This window comes from Chiloscyllium plagiosum, unplaced genomic scaffold (assembly GCF_037043375.1).
Source record: "Chiloscyllium plagiosum isolate Xiang-an unplaced genomic scaffold, Cpla_swu_hap1 HiC_scaffold_51, whole genome shotgun sequence".
Lineage (NCBI taxonomy): Eukaryota > Metazoa > Chordata > Chondrichthyes > Orectolobiformes > Hemiscylliidae > Chiloscyllium > Chiloscyllium plagiosum.
In genome coordinates this window covers 43,117,968-43,136,456 of record NW_028270189.1, presented here as the reverse complement: position 1 = coordinate 43,136,456, position 18,489 = coordinate 43,117,968, and positions in this window count along the sequence as shown.

Sequence of the window (18,489 nt, the reverse complement as noted above, 5' to 3'; positions counted from 1 at the left end):
TGGGATTTCTTTCTGGAACAGTTGGATTTGGCTGAATTCCCTTTGTTTCGGGCATATGAGAGTTTCCAATGAATCCTCACCAGGAATCCATCACAAGTGGCAAAGATAACTCAGGGATTTTATAGACTGACACTTTGCTATCTGGTGGAACAAAGTAAGAGAAAGGGATCAATATATATATATATATATATATATATATATATGTGTGTGTGTGTGTGTGTGTGTGTGTGTGTGTGTGTGTGTGTGTGTGTGTGTGTGTGTGTGTGTGTGTGTGTGTGTGTGTGTGTGTGTGTGTGTGTGTGTGTGTGTCCATCTGCTTGTTTTCTGTATTTGTGTGTCTACATCTGTGTACCTATGTATCAGCCTCTGTGTTTCTATCTGTGTTTGTGTCTATTTGTGTGCAACTGTATATGTCTTTGTGTGTTGCAATGTGTGTGTATGCCTATCTCCTTATGTGTGTTGTGCATGTTCGTATGTTGGGTGTTTACCAATACGTCTGTGCATTTCAGTCTCTGCATCTCTGTGCAGTGAGGGATCTGTTTTTGTTTGGGAATGAATGGACTGACGTTGGAACTGACAGTGGGTTTAAAGTGAGAACTGAATGTTACTCTTTACTCAGTTGATGGGAAGTGGATGTTTCCAAAGCTCCACATGAGCCATCTTGTTTCTGTCCGGCTCATGCCAGGCTCCTCCCCACATGGTGGAGGAGAAGGGGGTGTGAGGGAACAGATATCAGGCACAGAACCACCCGGCTTGCCACTTTCTGTCCCATTCCAGACAGTTTCTCCTGGAATAGGAGAAAGGGAGAGAGGGAGGGAGAGTGGAAATGGGTAACCCTGCTGTTAGTGCTGGTGGATGTGGGGCTGGGGGGAATGGTGAGGTGTTCGGAATGAGTCAGTCGACAGTTGTAAATCAATTTAGTATTATTAGTGTGGGGGGTAGTGTGTAGTTGACAGAGAAAGTGAGGAAGAAAGTTGCTGAATTCAATAGCGAGTTTCGAAATGCCTGAGCTTTATTCGGTAATAGAGTGTGAGCCTTGTTCGGGGTCCGTGCTAGAACAGGGACTCAGGGAGTGTAAAGGAGCAGATAGAATATGGTGACCCTTATCGTGACAGAGCGGAGAAGGTTATTGACGCTTGTCCTGTTTCACAGCGTCAAGGTGACCCTTCCGGAATGTCTTGTCCAAGTCTATCACCAATAACGCCACAGACCAAGTCCCTCAGATTCAGTTGAAAGGGAGCTTACAAATAACAAGGAGAAGCAAACATTGGTGCATTATATATCGAAACTAAACCTGTCGCAGAAATTCTGAGCGTCATATGCTCTGAAAATTAGACATGCAAATATCATGGATACTGCAGTCTTATTGGATGGTCTCAAGTTGCATCTCAACTGCGTTAACTAAGTGACTGCTCATGCTGTGAAAAATAAATTCCCTAAATGTATATCAGGTGGGTTGAAGAGTATGTATTGAACCAAACTAGAGATCAAGTGTTTTCGGATTTGGTGTTGTGTGGTCAGGAGGACTGATCAATGTCCTTGCTCTGAAGCAGCTTTGGAGGAGTAGTGTCATTAATATGTTGTATTTTACACGGCGTCTGCATACAACATAGAATGTTTATACATTTTAGTCAAACATGATGGAAGCATGGAGCCGAGAGGGTCAAGTTTGTTCCAGTGAATTGGGAAAATACAAAATAACATTCAGTGGGAGATAAGCAATGGTTGTTAGAGTCATAGAGTCCTATAGGCCCTTCGGCTCAAACTGATCCATTCCGACCAAAATGTCAATTCACACTAACCCCATTTCCCAGCCACAGCCCCGTATCCATCTAATCCTTTCCTATCCTGTATTTATCAAAATGCATTCTAAATGTTGTGAATGTACCCACCTTTACGACTTCTGCTGGCAGCTCATTCCATATGCGTATCACCCTGTGTGTAAAAAAGTTGCTCCTGAGGTTCCCTTTTATTCTTCCCCTCTGACCTTAAACTGATGCCCTCTAGTCCGTGATTGTCCAATCTAGGAAGTAAAGGCTGAGCGCATTCACTCTATCCATGCCTGTTATGATCTTATACCCTTCAATAAGATCCTCTCCCCAGTCTCATACACGCAAAAGTAAAAAGTCCTAGCTTTTCCAACCTCTCCCTATAACTCAGAGCCTTGAGTCCTTGGCAACATCCGTGTAAATTTCTTCTGCACTCATCCTCGTTTAATAACATCATTCCTATAGCTTAGTTAACAAAACCGAACATAACGCTATAAGTATGGCCTCATCTGTGCCCCGTATTCTGCAGCGTAGCTCCCAAAATTCGCTACTTTGTGCCCTGACTGATGAATGCCAGTGTGCCAAAAGTCTTCTTCAATGCCCTGTCTACCTCTGAATCAACTTTCAGAGAACCATGTAACTGAATTCCAAGGTCCCTCTGTACCACTACGTTCCTTAAGACCCAGCCATTCACCATAAAATTCCGATATTGATTTGAGTTTCTAAAATGCAAGAACTTACACTGATCTGCATTAAAATCCATTTACCATTTCTCAGCCCACTTCCCCAGCTGATCGAGGTACTGCTGTAAGTTCTGAAATTTCTGATAACCTTTGTCATTCTCCATGTAACCACCTATTTTATTGTCACCTTCAAACTTACAAATCATGCACGTACATTCTCATCTAAATTATAGATATATGTAATACATAGTGGTGCCAGCATCGCCCTGATGCATTCCATTAGTCCCAGGCCTCCAATCTTACAAGAATCCTTCCACTATTACTCTTTGCTTCCTACCATCAAGCCAATTTTGTATCCAATTTGGCAGGTCCTCCTCAATTTCATGCGATCTAACCTTCCAGAGCAGCGCACCATGTGGAAGCTTTTTAAAGGCCTTACTTGAATCCATATAGACTACGCATACCACCCTGACCTCCTCAACATTGCTGGTCACTTCGTCAAAGAATTCGAACAAATTTGTGAGCTATGGTGTCCGATGCACAAAGCCGTGATGACTTTGATGATAGACTTTTGCCCGAAACGTTGATTTTCCTGTTCCTCGGATGCTGCTTGCTCTGCTGTGCTTTTCTAGCACCACTCTAATCTTGCTCCGAATCACACCCTCTCTTTCCTCATGCACGTATATCTTATCTCTCAGAACCTTTTCAAGTAAGTTACCTACTACAGATTTTAGGTTTAGTGGTCCATAGTTCCCAATTTTTTCTTTGTAGCCCTTCTTGAGTAAGGGCACAGCATTCGCAACCCTCCAGTCTTCCAGGACCTCACCTGTTGGCCAGCGATGATTCAACAATATCAGTCAGGGCTCCCGCAATTCCTTCTCTGTCCTCCTGCAGTGTTCCTGAATATATATGGGCAGGACCAGGAGATTTATAGAAATAATGCCAAGTCTGAATAATACGTCTATTTATTTTAGGTATAAACACCAAAGAAAGGGAAAGTGACACAATGTTGTTTCACATAACAAATTAGAAAATGTGTTAATCATAGGAAGTGGCTTCGGAAGAATTTCAGTCATTGTGGAAACCTGAGAATTCTCAGAAATTTACGATCCAGAAACAAGGGCCATGAAATTTATAAGGAAATCAAAAATAGAACATGAATGCTAACAAACAAGAGAAAAACACTGCACAAATCTACAATCTGTATTTCAAAGGAAACAAAGTAAAAGCAAGGTCAAATATGGAAATTGATAATCGGGAGAGGAGAGATTTTATTGTGAAGGACAGGGAAATGGCCAAGAAAATAACCAGTTACTATGCATCTGTCTTCATGGAGGAAGATGCACAAAATCACCCAGTAATACCAAGTGATCATGTAGGGCTTGTGGAACTGAAGACACAAAGTCAACTTATATCAGTAACAAGGTGGTATTTGAGAATGTAACTGGATTGAGCATTGCTAAGTCTGACAAACCTCATGTACTTCATATTAAAATATCTGACATAAATTGGTAATAGAAATATTAATTGCACTGTCGATGACTGTGTTTCATTTTCCTGTGCATTCTGCAGAGGCTGGAAGCCATTGTGGATAAATGGACGTGAGCAAACGTTGTCCAAGCACTTTGATCAATGGAAGGAGTCCAAGCATCTATAAAGGGAAGAGGACATAGTTTGGAGAACTGACAAACAATTAACTTGACATCTGCAAGTTGGAAACTGTTGGAATCTATTATAAAGCATGTGATATTGGATATTTAGGAATTAACAGCAACAATGGAGAAAATCCATATGTATTTCTTACAGATGTCTAACTCGATGTGCTATTAGTTTTTAGACCCGATCAACCACCCTGTGAGAACAGGAACAGGAAGTGTCTTCGCCACAGGAAATAGCATCACCAACACAAAGAAATCCAAACATATAAATGGAAAGCAGGAATTTTAAGCATTGGTTCACATGAGGTCCACTGAAGATGTTACCTAGTAAGATAATGAAACGTCTGGAAATGTAGCGAGCAAACCTACATCCATTGTGTAAAGTGTTGGTGGCCCAATCTGAGAAAGAATATACTGACCACAAAAAAGTGCAATGGACATTGTCCAGATTAATCCCTCAGATGGCGAGATTGCCTGATGAGGAAACTCGGCCTGTGTTCTTTAGAGTTTGAAAGAATGAGAGGAGGGTCACAATGAAACCTGGAAACTTCACAAAACATATGCCAAGTTGGAAATAAACAGGACGTTTCCCTGGCTGTCAGTTCCACATTCAAGGCAAATAATTGCAGTTTCAGGGACAGACCATTTAAGACTGCAATAATGAGGAAATTCTTCACTTGATGAGAACTGCCTAAAACAGGGGCATAGAAACCTGCTGGTAGGGCAAGATTAGGGAGAATCCCCAGATATTCTGCAAGTGTGTCAAGCGGAAAAGAATAACAAAGGAACAGGTCAGAGTCATTTGTGATTTTTCAAGTTGCATCCAGATCCCCTTACTGTTCGGAGACAGAGGATAGTGGTTGAAGGCTGTTCGTGTGTCTGGAGACCGGTGTCCAATGGTGTATCGCAGGAATCAGTATTGTGTCCCTTATTATTTGTGATACGGAGGTGTTGGTGTTGGACTGGGGTGGACAAACTTAATAATCACATAACACCAGGTGATAGTCCAGCAGATTTATTCAGAGGCATGAGATTTCAAAGCGCACAACCACCGGATGAAGAAGCAGATCTTCGAAGCAAGTGCCTCCGAATAAACCTTTTGGACTATAACCTAGTGTTGTGTCATCTTTAACCTGATTATTTGTGGTATTCATAAATGATGCAGCTGTGAATATAGACAGGGGTGGTGGGAGTGTGCCAACTAAGTTTGTGTTTGATACAAAGATTGGCCGGGTGGTTGGCAGTGAGGAGGAAGGACTTATGTTACAGGAAGATACAGATAGAATGGTCAGATGGGTGGACCAATGGTAGATGGAATGTAACCCTGATGAATATGAAATGAAGCACTTTGGAAGAAGGAACTGGACAGGGGAGCACTCAATGAATGGCAGCACACGAGGAAGCTCAGAGGGTGCTTCTCCACAAATCTCTGAATGTGACTAAACTGGTTAATGCACAATTTGAGAAAGCATAGGGTACCGTAGACATAGCCTTTATTCATCAAGGCATAGATTATATGAGCTATGCGGAAGTTTGCTTTTGCCAAGATGGAATACTGATTGTAGTTCTGAGAGCCACGTTACAGGAAGAATGTGATTGTAGTGGAGTGGGCTCAGAGGAGATTCACCAGGATGTTCGCTGGGATGGAGCATATTAGCTATGGAGATGACTGAATAAGCTCGGGCTGTTTAGTTTGGAGGAGAGAAGGCTGAGGGGGCCGAGATTCAGAAGGATAGGATTCCGAGGGGCATGAACAGGATGGACAGATAGCAGCTGTTCCCTTTCGTCAAAGGGCCAAGAACAATGGAGCACATTTTAATGTGAAGGATTTGAGATGTGGAGAGGAATTGTGGATTGTTGTTCACTCAGAGGGTGCTGGGTTCAGGAATGCACTTCGTGAGAGAAGAATTGTCATGGTAACTTCACAACCATTAGAAAATACATGGTTGTGAACTTGAAATGCCATAAGATTCACGGCTACGGTTTTGTGTCGGAAAGTGGGGCTAATGTAGACCGTGCTGTATTGTTGATGGGACAAAGTCTGTGCTTCTGTGTTTGTATGGCTGTGGAAGATCAATCATTGAGTAGCTTAAGGTAGGAATTGATGGGTTTCTGAAGAGTATATTAACAAGGGTTTTAAGATTGAACTTATAATATCTTCTGAAAGTATGTCAATGGCAAAATTACGGGAAAAAAAGGTGCAGCTTTCTTACAGTCTGATACCAGAGAATTGAGGACAGGGAAAAGGCAGAACTGTGGACCAAATACTTCAGTTATGTCTTCACATAAGAAAACGAAACAAAAAAGAAAACTTCCCAACAATACTAGTGAACATTAGTCTGTTTAGAAAAAGGGAATAAAATGAAATTAGCAACTAAACAGTTTTAGAGGAAGTATTGGAACTGAAAGTAATGAACACAGACAAAGTCAACAGAGATTGATCAAATGGGAATCATATTTAAGGAAGTGCCTTTAGCATAATTATGGAGAAGCAATCAATAAAATATGTGCATTTTCAGAAAGATTTTTGGTAAATCCTATTATGGAAATTCAAATCCTACGGGTCTGGGACTAATATGGCTTTAGAATGGGAGAGCTGTCAGGAAGCAGTGAGTAGAAATAAAACAATGTATTTTTTTGAATGGAAGGCTTAGAGGATATAGCAAGGGTTGGGGTTTGGGCCCCAGCTATTCCCAATACACATCATATATATGATTGAGTGGATCAAATACAATATTTTGAAGTTTGCAGATGGCACTAAACAATATCAGATTGTGACTGGGTGAGCAGGATGTCAAAATGCTCCAAGGTGATTGAGACAAGTGGAGTGTCTGGGCAAATACGTGGCACATGAGGAGCAATGGGGAGGGGAAGCGTTGGATATGTGATATTGTGACCTCTTGATGGGAAAAACAGAACTGGAACCTATCATTTGAAAAGGGATTGGTTGAAAAATCTTGATGTATAAAGGAACTTAAGCAGCATTTTTGTTTCTTCTGTGCATCCCTTTGAGGTCAGTGTAGGGCAATGAGATCTGAATCATGAAGACAATACTGGTAATGGCATTGGCACGCTGACCAGTGTACACAGACCCAACAAGTGGGGAGCTGTAACATTGAAAAAGGATCTGGATCTCCCTGTACACCAGTCACTGAAAGCAATATTGCAGGAGCAGAAAGCAGATAGGCAGATAAATCGTGTATTCACCTTCATTTCAGGGGGATTTGAATACAGGAGTAAGGGTGTTTTAGTGCAGCTGTACAGGGCGTTGGTGAGACCTCATCTCGAACACTGTGCAGTATTATGTACAGTTTTGGTCTCCTTACCTATTAAAGGACAAACCTGACATTGAGGGAGAGCAGCGAAGATGACCAGACTGATCGCTGTTGTGGGAGCAGAATCTGGGGCGGCAGGGCCTTAATTCCATGGGCTTTAGGAAAATGAGTGAAGATATCAGTGAAATATATAAAGCTCTGTCAGGACAAGACAGATTGGAAGCGGGGTGACAATTCCCAAGGCTGGGACATCAAAACAAGGGGCCACAGTATTAGGTACAGACAGACCACTCTGTATTGAGATGAGAATAAATGTCTGGACTCAGAGACTGGTGAACCTGGGGAATTATCTCCCAGATCAGACTGTTGAAACCAAGTCACTGAATATAAAAATGGATTTCTGGAAACTAAAGGGATAGAGAGAGAGCAGGGTATGGTATGAAGATAGAGGATCAGATATCATTACAGGTTGCTCTCCAATAACGTGGCAGCTGTTTTCCTGTGCATCACTGTGTTGCAGAAAATCATGCAATATTTACGATGTGGTCTATGGGGAAAAGTGAATAACGGGCGAACCGCAAAATACCAGTAAAAAAACAAAATTTAAGTTCGTCTAACACACACACTATGACAGTTTAATTAAACCTTTAAATCATATATGGTAATGAAATAGTGCTGTAAATGCAACACTTTCACAATATAGTCACTGGCCACCTTTCACCAAACTCTTCACCAGAAAGCGCGCAGAGCTGACTGACCACGTGATGCCAACATGGAATTCCATTTCTCCTCAAGATTCTCCCCCGGTTTGAAATAAAGTTCCTTTTAATTGGAGAGAACACTTCCCTGTTTCAGGCTCAGGTTCAAGGCTTTGCAGAGCGGATTGCATTCCTGTTTTAGCTGAACACTCAGAGGGTGCATTTTGCAGACAGAGGATCCTGCATTTGGGTTTTGTTGTTCAGCTGGTGCCTGGCAAGGAGTCGCGTCACAGTGAGCGGGAGCTCACTTTATAGAAAAAAGTGCACAATTCACGAATCGCACTTCAGTGAACTCACGTTTAATAAACCCGCGTTATCAGAGAACTGCTTGTATATTGAATCGAGGACCAAGATTGATGGGCTGAAGGGACTACAACAGTTCTTATTTTATATTTCACAATGTTTAAACATGTTAATGGATATGAACACTGTGTGGGGAAAACTGCATTGAGGAGATTTTCTCAATGAACTAGAATGGGGAAGGCTCAATGTGTTGAATGGCCTACTCCTTTCCTGATGTTTCCGTGCAGCCTGTGGGAATGCTCTGTAAATGTTGTCACAAGCTCTCAGATGTTAGGAAGGAGGACTCTGCAGGGTCAACAAGACTGTGATTCCCTTTCCCTTTTCTGATATCGAGGCTGGTGCCGGGTATTCTGTCTGGTTTTATACTTTAAGACTTTGGAGCAGTGTGATACAATTGAGTGTCTTGCTTGGCCGTCTCAGGGACCATTAAAGACTTTATCAAACGGCTCTGTGTCTGGAGTTATTTTTAGGCCAGACCAGGAAAGCACGGGAGATTCACTTCCTGAAAGTACGTTGGGGAAGGAGATCGATGTTTACAATCAACATTGGATGCAAGGTCACTGTTGCCATCACCAGATTCTAGATCATGATATTTTATTAATTGTTTTAACTTCCAGCAGCTGTCAGAGCATTATCCTGTATTGGATTAGTAATCCAGTGACATTTCCACAACAGCACTATGGCCACATAGGAACATATCGGGAACCACACTGAGCGGGTTATTTCTGTACTGCTTGACAGCTCTGTCAAAATGAACTCCCACCAATGTGATTATCGTGAAGGCACTGAGGGAGTGTTAAATGGTCAGAATGTAATTATTAATCTATTAGGGGACGGGACATAGTGTGAGTAATTTTCCACATTGCCAGGGAGTTGTCAGAGTTGGAGCTGGAATGGAAAAGCTTCCCCGGGGACACGGCTTGTTGTGCAGCACAAGTCTTCAGTACCATTGTGGGAATGGTTTCAGGGCCTATTGCCTTTGTCGTATCTACGTGTCCAACTGTTTCTTCATGTCAAGTGCAGCGAATTGAATTCGTTGAAGACTGGCATCTGTGATTCTGTGGCATCATGACGAGGGTGACGTGGATCATCGATTCAACACCTCTGGCTGAGGATGGTGCAGATACGCTATCCTTGTCTTTTTCATTAATGTGCAGGGCTGTTCCATTACTTAAAATGGGGATATTTCTTGAGTCCTTTCCTCCAGTAAGTTGTTTAGTAGTACACCGACATTTATGTCTGGATGTGGCAGGACTGCAGAGCTTAGATCTGATCTGTTGGTCTTGGGATCATTTCGTTCTCTCTATCAGATGTTAGTTCTGCTGTTTGGAATGAAACCATTCAAGTGCGGTAGCTTTAATGGTTTGTCATCAGCTTTAGGTACACATGGTCCTGACCTTGGCATGTTCACCTGCACACATCACTGAACCATCACTCAGCTTGGTGGTAATTGTAGACTGGTGGAATATCCTAGGGAAAATGATACAGATTATGTTTGAATACAATCCTGCTTCTCTTGCTGCTGTTGTCAACAGCATCACGTGATAGCCCAGTTTGAGCTGCAATATCTGCAATTCAATTCTACTGACTGCCCCCCAGTTCACATCGAGACCCATTCAACCATCAGCCGTGAACTCAGTGACCTCACCTGTTGTCTGATGCGGTAATACTTCCATTTTCCTACTCTCATTCTACTGAGGGTCTCTCCTTGGTGTCATGTTTCCAATTTGTTACATTACTCAAAACCTTTAACATATTCATCTGAATCTTCTCCTTTATCTTAATGTCACCTTCTGCGGTTGAATTGAATGCGTTTCTCTCTGGTTTTCTTCCTGACCACGATGAAGAGCTCTGTGGTGTCAGTGATGCCAGCCATATGCAGTTTCAAAGCCAATGAATGTGTGCACTTTGCATTATCGTTCAGTTCCCAGGGTACGGCGCTCCGTGTTGGACAGGGCGTTTGAGAAGCTTTCACAAATTGGAACTTGTTCAAAAATTGCTGAAGAAACAAAGCAGGTCTGCGGGCGTCTTTTGTAGTGAATGTAGAGTTAGTCTTTTGGGTCCATTGACCCTTTTACGAAGCTCTCAGTTTCTCCAGCAATTATTGTGATTTTAGTTCCAGTATCCTTCGCTATTTCTTTAATTGAAAGTTTTTGCTGTGCCTATTCGTTTCTGGAGAAACCCAGCACGTCTGGCAGCATCTGCAGAGACAGAGAAACAGAGTTAGCCTTCCAAGTCCGTGTGACTTGTTCAGAACTGAAAAAGATTGGAAACTGGGCTTTTTAATCCCTTGCCGGAGTTGGGGGATGCATGACTTGGAAAAGAGGGCATGGCATAAGATAAACGGGCTATTAGCAGTTGTGAACGAGAAGATGATGCAAAATGGGTTTAAATTGAGATGAGAATGGGGGAAAGGGGTTCTCTCCAACTGAGTGTAAGGTAAAGAAAACACAACCACACCAGGTCACAGAGACAACAGGAGAGAGAATGTTGACCATGTGGTATTATATGGATCTATCAAGAGATAGGTTTTCACTCTATAGTTCATCACCTCCTTCACACTAAGGAATTCAGGTGTTTGACCTCTTATTGGCACCAGTAAGGGTTTCATGCTGCCTTAGTTTTGTAACATAGAGCAAAACTGACAGTATGAAGTTTGGGCTGTTTTCTTTACCTGTCATCTTTATAATTCTTTCAAATTTGAAGTGCTTATTGTTAAACGTTTTATCTCGAAGTTAGTATCAGATGGAGTGTAGGAGGTTGAGGGGTGACATGCTCGAAGTTTATAATGTCATGGGAGGCATGGATCGGGTGAATAGCCAAGGTCTTTTCTGCAGGATCGGGGAGTTCAAACATAGATGCATAGCTTTAAAGTAAAAGAGGGAAAACTTGAAAGGGACAAAGGGGCAACTTTATTTACACAGAGGGTGATGTAAGTATGGAATGAGCTGCCGGAGGAACAGTCGTAGATGCAAGTACAGCTACAATATTTCAAAGACATTTGGACAAACATATGAATGGGAAACGTTTAGAGGCATATGGGCCAGGTGCAAGCAAATGAGACTAGTTTAGTTTAGAAAATCTGGCCAGCATGGACAAATTGGACCAAATGTGCACAATTTGACCGTATTAATGTAGAAAGCGAGGAAGAAGTATGAAAAGATATGATGTAATACATTTGCAAGAAATATAAAAGCAAGCATCACGAGCTTTTCCGTCTGTATAAAAAAAAGCTTAAAAATGTGTTTGTGAGATGAGGCAGAAGTGCAGTCAGGAAAGTACATTGAGGCCATATGGAGGGTGTAACTAGGGAACTGGCCACAGGGAACAGGCAAATAACTTACATCAGTATTTTAAATCGTTCCTCATGGGGAAAATACTGTAAGCATTTAAATGGTATAAACAAAATTGTAATAGGAGGGAATTTCTTGAACTGTCTGCAACAAAAGTAACACGGTTTTAAACTAACAGATGAGAATAAGGATAACAGGTCAGCACTAATTCATAGATAATTTTAAAAGATGTGGTCACAGAGTGACTAGCGGCACTGTGTGAAATATTCCATAACACTCTGGATTACAGGAGTGTTCCAGCGAAACTGGAGACCCTCCAATGTGGCGACTGTCTTCAAGAAACGAATGAGACAGAAAGCAGGAACCATTTTGCCTAACCATTATTGCTGGGAATCTTCGAGAGCCTGTTGGTAAGGAAGGAATTGCATGGCAGTTAGAAAAGCTAAACCCAGAGTGGCATGGTTTTGTAAAAGGGAAACTACTTTTGTTCTGTAAAATCATACATTATTTTTCTGGAGATCCTGAGAATGGCAAGATTAGAGTCATGCTGGAAAAGCACAACAGGTCAGGCAGCATCCAAGGAGCACGAAGGTCAATGTTTCTGGCAAGAGCCCTTCATCAGGAACTCCTGAGAATGTGACAAACAGCCTTGATAAAGGGAGTCAGCTGAGACTATGACAAAGTGGCACCGTTTCAGAGTGAAGAGATAGGCGGAATGGCCTAAATCTATTGCTATATCTCATGCCCTTATGGTCATACAGTCTATTATTCAGTGCAGAGTTGAAAGTCTCAGACCTGTTCTTGTAACCCTTGTATCTGTACGTTGATTTGACTTCACCTTCTGGTCAATGGTAACCCCAACCATATGGACGGTGGGAGAATTCACTGCCAGCCAGTAGCGCAGTAATATGTTGAATATAAGCTGCTATCTGTGAGTCTAACCTGGTAGGAGTACATTGTCTCTACGATGATTGTCATTTTCAGTCTGGTATCTTTGAAGGATCGATCCTGCTTCGCTAATATTGTTGAATTTAATAAAACAGATGCAATTTATCACAGCATTCAGCAACAATACGTCATGGAACACTGAACACCTTTCTAATAACAGAAAGATCTAAAATGTTCATCATCAGAAACACTGCTTTCCTGTTTATGTTCAAATCAGACAATCTGTCCCATCAAAGTGCTCAACTGGAACTTGTTACATTTTTTTTTGGATATGAGAATCGCTGGATGGGCCCACCATTTCTTGTCCCCCTAGTTGCCCCCTTGAGAAGGTGGTGCTGAGCTGCCTTCTTGTACCGCTGCATGTCCACCTGCATGGCATTGACCCACAATGCTATGAGGGAGGGAATTACTGGGTTTTGACACAGCAACAGTGAAAGAATTGTGATATATTTCCAACTCAGGATGTTTACTGGTTTTGCAGGGGAGTTTGAAGTTGGTGGTGTTCGCAAAAGCCTGCTGCCTTTGTCATTCTAGATGGAAGTGCTCGTAGGATTGGAAGGTGCTGTCTGAGGATCCCTGAAGAATTTCTGCAGTGCATCTTCTTATACTGATCGTTGGTAGTGAAGGGAGTGAATGCTTGTGGATGTGATGCCAATCAAATGGGCTGTTTTGTCCTGGATAGTGTCAACCTTCTTTAGTGTCGTTGTGGCTGCAGTCATTCATGTAACAGGGGACTATTGCATCTCAATCCTGACTTGTGTCTTGTAGATGGTGAACATGCTTTGGGAAGTCAGGAGGTGAGTTACTCACGCAGTATTCCTAGCCTCTGATCTGCTCTTATATTTATGTGACGAGTCCAGTTGAATTTCTGGTCAGTGGTAACCCCAAGTGTAATGATGAGGGTGGGGTGGGGTGGTAGGGAATTTAGTGACAAATATGCTGCTGAATACCAAGTGTTTGTATTGTTTCTTACTGGTGATGGTCATTGTCTGGCATTTGTGTGATGCGTATGATACTTGCCACTTGTGAGCCCAAGTCTGGAGATATTCCAGATATTGTTGCCTTTAGGCATGGACTGCTTCAGTATCTGAGCATTTGCGAATGGTGCTGAATATTGGGCAGTCATCGTCGACTATCCCCATTCTGATCTTATGATGGGGAGAAGGTCATTGATGCAGCCACTGAAGATGTTTGGACCTAGGTTTCATCCGGAGGGCCACTGAAGATTTTACGTAGTATGGTGATGAAACGTCTGTAAATGAACATTCCAGTTCATGGAGCAATCCTGCATCAACATTATCCTGAGGGACTACTGCAGAGATGTTCTGGAACTGAGATGAGTGACCTCCCACAACAATGACCGTTTTCCCATCTGTCAGTTATGATTCCAATAACAAGTGTTGGCCCGCGATACTCTTTTTGCTGGGGATCCTTGATGCCACATTTGGCAGAATGCAGCCTTGTTGTCAAGGGCTGTAATTCAGTTCCTTTTTCTATGTTTGAACCAAGGCTATGATTAGGTCAGGAGCTGAGTGCCTGGCAAAACCCAAAAGGGGCGTCACTGAGCAGGTTATTGCTGAGCAGGTGCTGCTTGATAACACGATTGATGACAATTCCATCACTTTACTGATGATGGAGAGTACATTGATGAGGCGGTAATGGGCCGGGTTGAATTTGTCCTGCGTTTTATGTACAGAACATACTTGAGCAGTTTTTATTTCCATTGTAGGTTTGTAACTGTACTGGAACAGCTTGCCTTGGGAAGCGGGAAGTTCTGGAGTGCAAGTCTTCAGGACTATTGCCGGCATGTTATCAGGGGTTATAGCCTTTGCAGTATCCAGTACCTTCAATCGTTTCTTGACATCAGTCAATCGAATTTGCTGAAGACTGCTATCTGTAATGATGGGGACCACGGGAGAAGGCCCAAATGGACCATTCACTCGAAACTTCTAACTGAAGATTTCTGCGAAAGCTTCAGCCTTACCTTTTGCACTGATGTGCTCAGCTCTTCCATCATTGAGGATGGGAATATTTGTGGAGACTCCAGAGTTGTTTAATCGTCCAACACCATCCACGATCGGATTAGGAGGACTGCAGAGCTTAAATCTGATGCATTCGTTGTGGGATAGCTCAGTTCTGTCTGTCCCTTGCTGTTTATGTTATTTGGCACGCAAGTATTTCTGTTTGGAAGCTTCAGCAGATTAACATTTTATCTTTGTATATTCCTGGTTCTGCTCCTGGCATGCCCTCCTGCACTCTCCATTGAACCAGAGTTGATCCCCTGGCTTGATGGTAATGGTTGACTTGGGATATTTTGGGCCATGACATTACAGATAGTGCTTGAGTACAGTTCTGGTTCTATTGATGGTCCACTGTGTCTTATGGACGCTCAGTCTTGAGTTGTAGATCTCTTCGAAGTCTGTACCATTTAGCATGGTGATAGTGCCACATAACACAAAAGAGTTTATTTTGAATGTCACCGTGAGACTTTTACCGATACTGTCATGGACAGATATATCCGCAGTTGGTAGATTGGTAAGGATGAGGTCATATATGATTTTTTTCCCTCTTGTTCTTTCCCTCACCATCTGCTGCAGACCCAATCTAGTAGCTATGTCCTTTTTGGACCCGACCAGCCTGATCAGTACTTGCTGCTGCAGAACCATTCTTGGTGGTCGACTTTGAAATATCCCAGCCAGAATACACTTTGTGCCCTTGCCACAGTCAGTTCTTTCTCCAAGTGTTGTTTAACATAGGGGAGTACTGATTCATATGAGGAACTACGTTACGTGGTAATCAGTAAGAGACATCGTTGTCCATGTTTAATCAGAAGCCATGGGATTTATTGGCTCTGGAGTCAATTTTGGGGACTCCCAAAGCAACAACCTATCAACTGTACCTCACTGAGCTGCCCCCTCTGCTGGATAGGTCCTGCCTTTGAGACAGAACATATCCAGGGATGGTGATGGTGGTGTCTGAGTTATTTCTGTGAGGTATGATTCCGTGAGTATGACTATGTCGGGCTGTTGCTTGAATAGTCTGTAAGGCAGTTGTCCCAGTTTTGGCACTACCCATTAGATGATAGTAAGGAAGACTTTGCAGGTTCTCCAGTGATGTTTCTAATGTTTATTTTTCCGGTGCAGGGTTTGATGCCAGATGGTCCAGCCTGTTCATTTCTTTGAAATTTTGTAACGATTGGTACAACTGAATGACTCACTAGACCATTTCAGGGGGCGATTGAGAGTCAATGACATTGCTGTGGGTCTGGAATTGCATGTCAGCTAGTCCAGGTGAGGATAGAAGATTCCTTCATTGAAGGATATTAGTGATCCAGATGGATTTTTCTGAAAATTGGCAATGATTTCATTCTTATAGGTAGATTCATAATTCCAGGGATATTGAACTGAATTTCCACCATCTGCAGTGGCGGGATTCGAACTTGGGTCCAAAGAACAGGAGCTGATTTTCTGGATTGATAATTTATCGGTAAGACCATCAAGCCTACTTGGAAGCACATGATGTTCTCAACTGCCATTTCTTGTGTTGCCCTGTTTTTCATTAATTACTTATGTTATTCTGTAATCTCATCCTTCATTAAATCCTGATTGAAATACAGACTCATGAACGTCCTCTCGACAGATTGAATTTCATTTAATCCGTTTCGTTTGAACAGACATTTCAAGGTAGCTGCCCATCGGAAAATACCAGGAAGTAAGAATGGCTGACTGTGCACTGTACGTGTCACCAGACCAGCGTGTCTGTGCAGGCACGTAAAGTATTTATCGTGGGTCAAAGAACCTCCGAATTATTAGAGCACAGATGGAGGCCATTCAGCCCATCGAGGAATCACAAGCTCTCCAACTGAACAAACGGAGATAGAGAGATTGTGTCGAGATAGATGATGTGTGAGAGAAATAAACAAAGAGAAAGAAAGTGAAAGGAGATAAACTGAGAGAGGATAGAAAGGGGAGTGACTGGCTGAGTGGAAAAGGTGTTCGATGATGGTGAAGTTAGATAGATCAGGAGACCGCATTAGAGTATATAAATATTCACAGACAGTAATGAGATGTTTTATTTAGATATTCCTCTGGACGCCATACCGTGTGAGTACTGTGCTGATACTGGCTGCCATCCCAGAGTATTTATTTCCAATAATATCACAGAATTTACTGACAGATAAACAGAACCCATTAGGTCAATAGATTTGTTCTATGCAGAAAGCAGAGTTTTTAAATAGACTGTGCCAAGAGATGACCCCCCTCCCAAACTGTGTGAGAGACCACACAGTTTGAGAGGCCGGAGAATCACAGTGAGGAGGATCACTTGAAAGAGGGGAAATCAGCACCTCAGCTGTGGGTGAAATAATTATTGATGAAATTTGAACACACTTACCTAGTTTTGAAATCCACATTTCAATTTATATAGCACAGTATCAGGAGTACATTTTAACAACCTTATCTCTTTGTACTTCGCATATATTGGTATGTGCAGAAAATCATTTTATTTCTGGATTTTATATTGCATTAAAAGCACAGTATCAGAAGTGCATTTTAACAACCTTATTTCTTTGTACTTTGGATATATTGGTATGTGCAGAAAATCATTTTGTTTCTGGGTTTTATATTGCATGAAACGCACAGTAACAGAAGTGCATTTTAACAACATTATCTCTTTGTACTTTGCATTTATTGGTATGTGCAGAAAATCATTTTGCTTCTAGATTTTATACTGCATTAAAAGCAAAGTATCTGGAGTGCATTTTAACAACCTTATCTCTTTTTACTTTGCATATATTGCTATGTGCAGAAAATCATTTTGCTTCTGGATTTTATATTGCACGAATGCATTTCATTAATATTGTGTCTGCCAGTTCCTCATTGTAAATGTATCATGGAATCTGTTTTTCATATGAGTTATAAAGAGTAACGTTCCAATACTGGTGACTGGAGAACATCCCTGTTCCTCCACCCACTCTAAACAACCATGTCACCCAGTCCTCTCCATCTTTAGTCTTTCCCCAATGTCATAATCACAATGTAAGTGAAGGCCATTAAATGACACTTCATCACAGTTCATTAACATGGATACCATCAACAACATGACCCACACCTGCCCTGTCTGATTCTGGAATAACAATCTGAATTATGTTTGTCACGTACAATTCTCTGTTAACATATCCTTGCCATTTGTTTGTTATAACCTACGTTTTCTTAGACACATTTTGCCATCGGGTCATGGATGAAAGATGTTCTGTCAATGTTTTACAGATATTGCAATGACTGATCTGTAGTTACAGGATTTATTTCTCTATTTATGAACAGAGAAGCATGTTAACGCCCCTGTGAACACTACTTCCTCCATTACTTCCATATCCAAGGCAGACTGAATGATGACACACAATCAATCTGCCATCTTCAACATTCCTTCCTTCAGTCGCACTCACATATCACATCCAGAATGCACAAATGTTCAAAGTTATTTTGAACTTTAATAAAACAGTATTGATTCAACAGTTAACAGATTCAAATCGGTTAACTGGAGCAATTTGTTCAGCGATTGTGATTATGTCAGTCTCCATGGATCCTAAGTGTCCCGAGAGAGTTTCTCTCTTCTATCAATAAGGGAATGCTTTCAGGTTTTTTTCCCATAGTATGAGTGGGAGCATCACCCACACCAGTAACAGGGATCAGCAGCTCCAGAGAGAGGTGGAGGAGAGATCAGTCTGTGAGAACATTAGACTGCAATGTTCCAACAATGGGCAGGAGTTTATCCTATGGTCTTTACTGGCTTTCCCAACCTTGG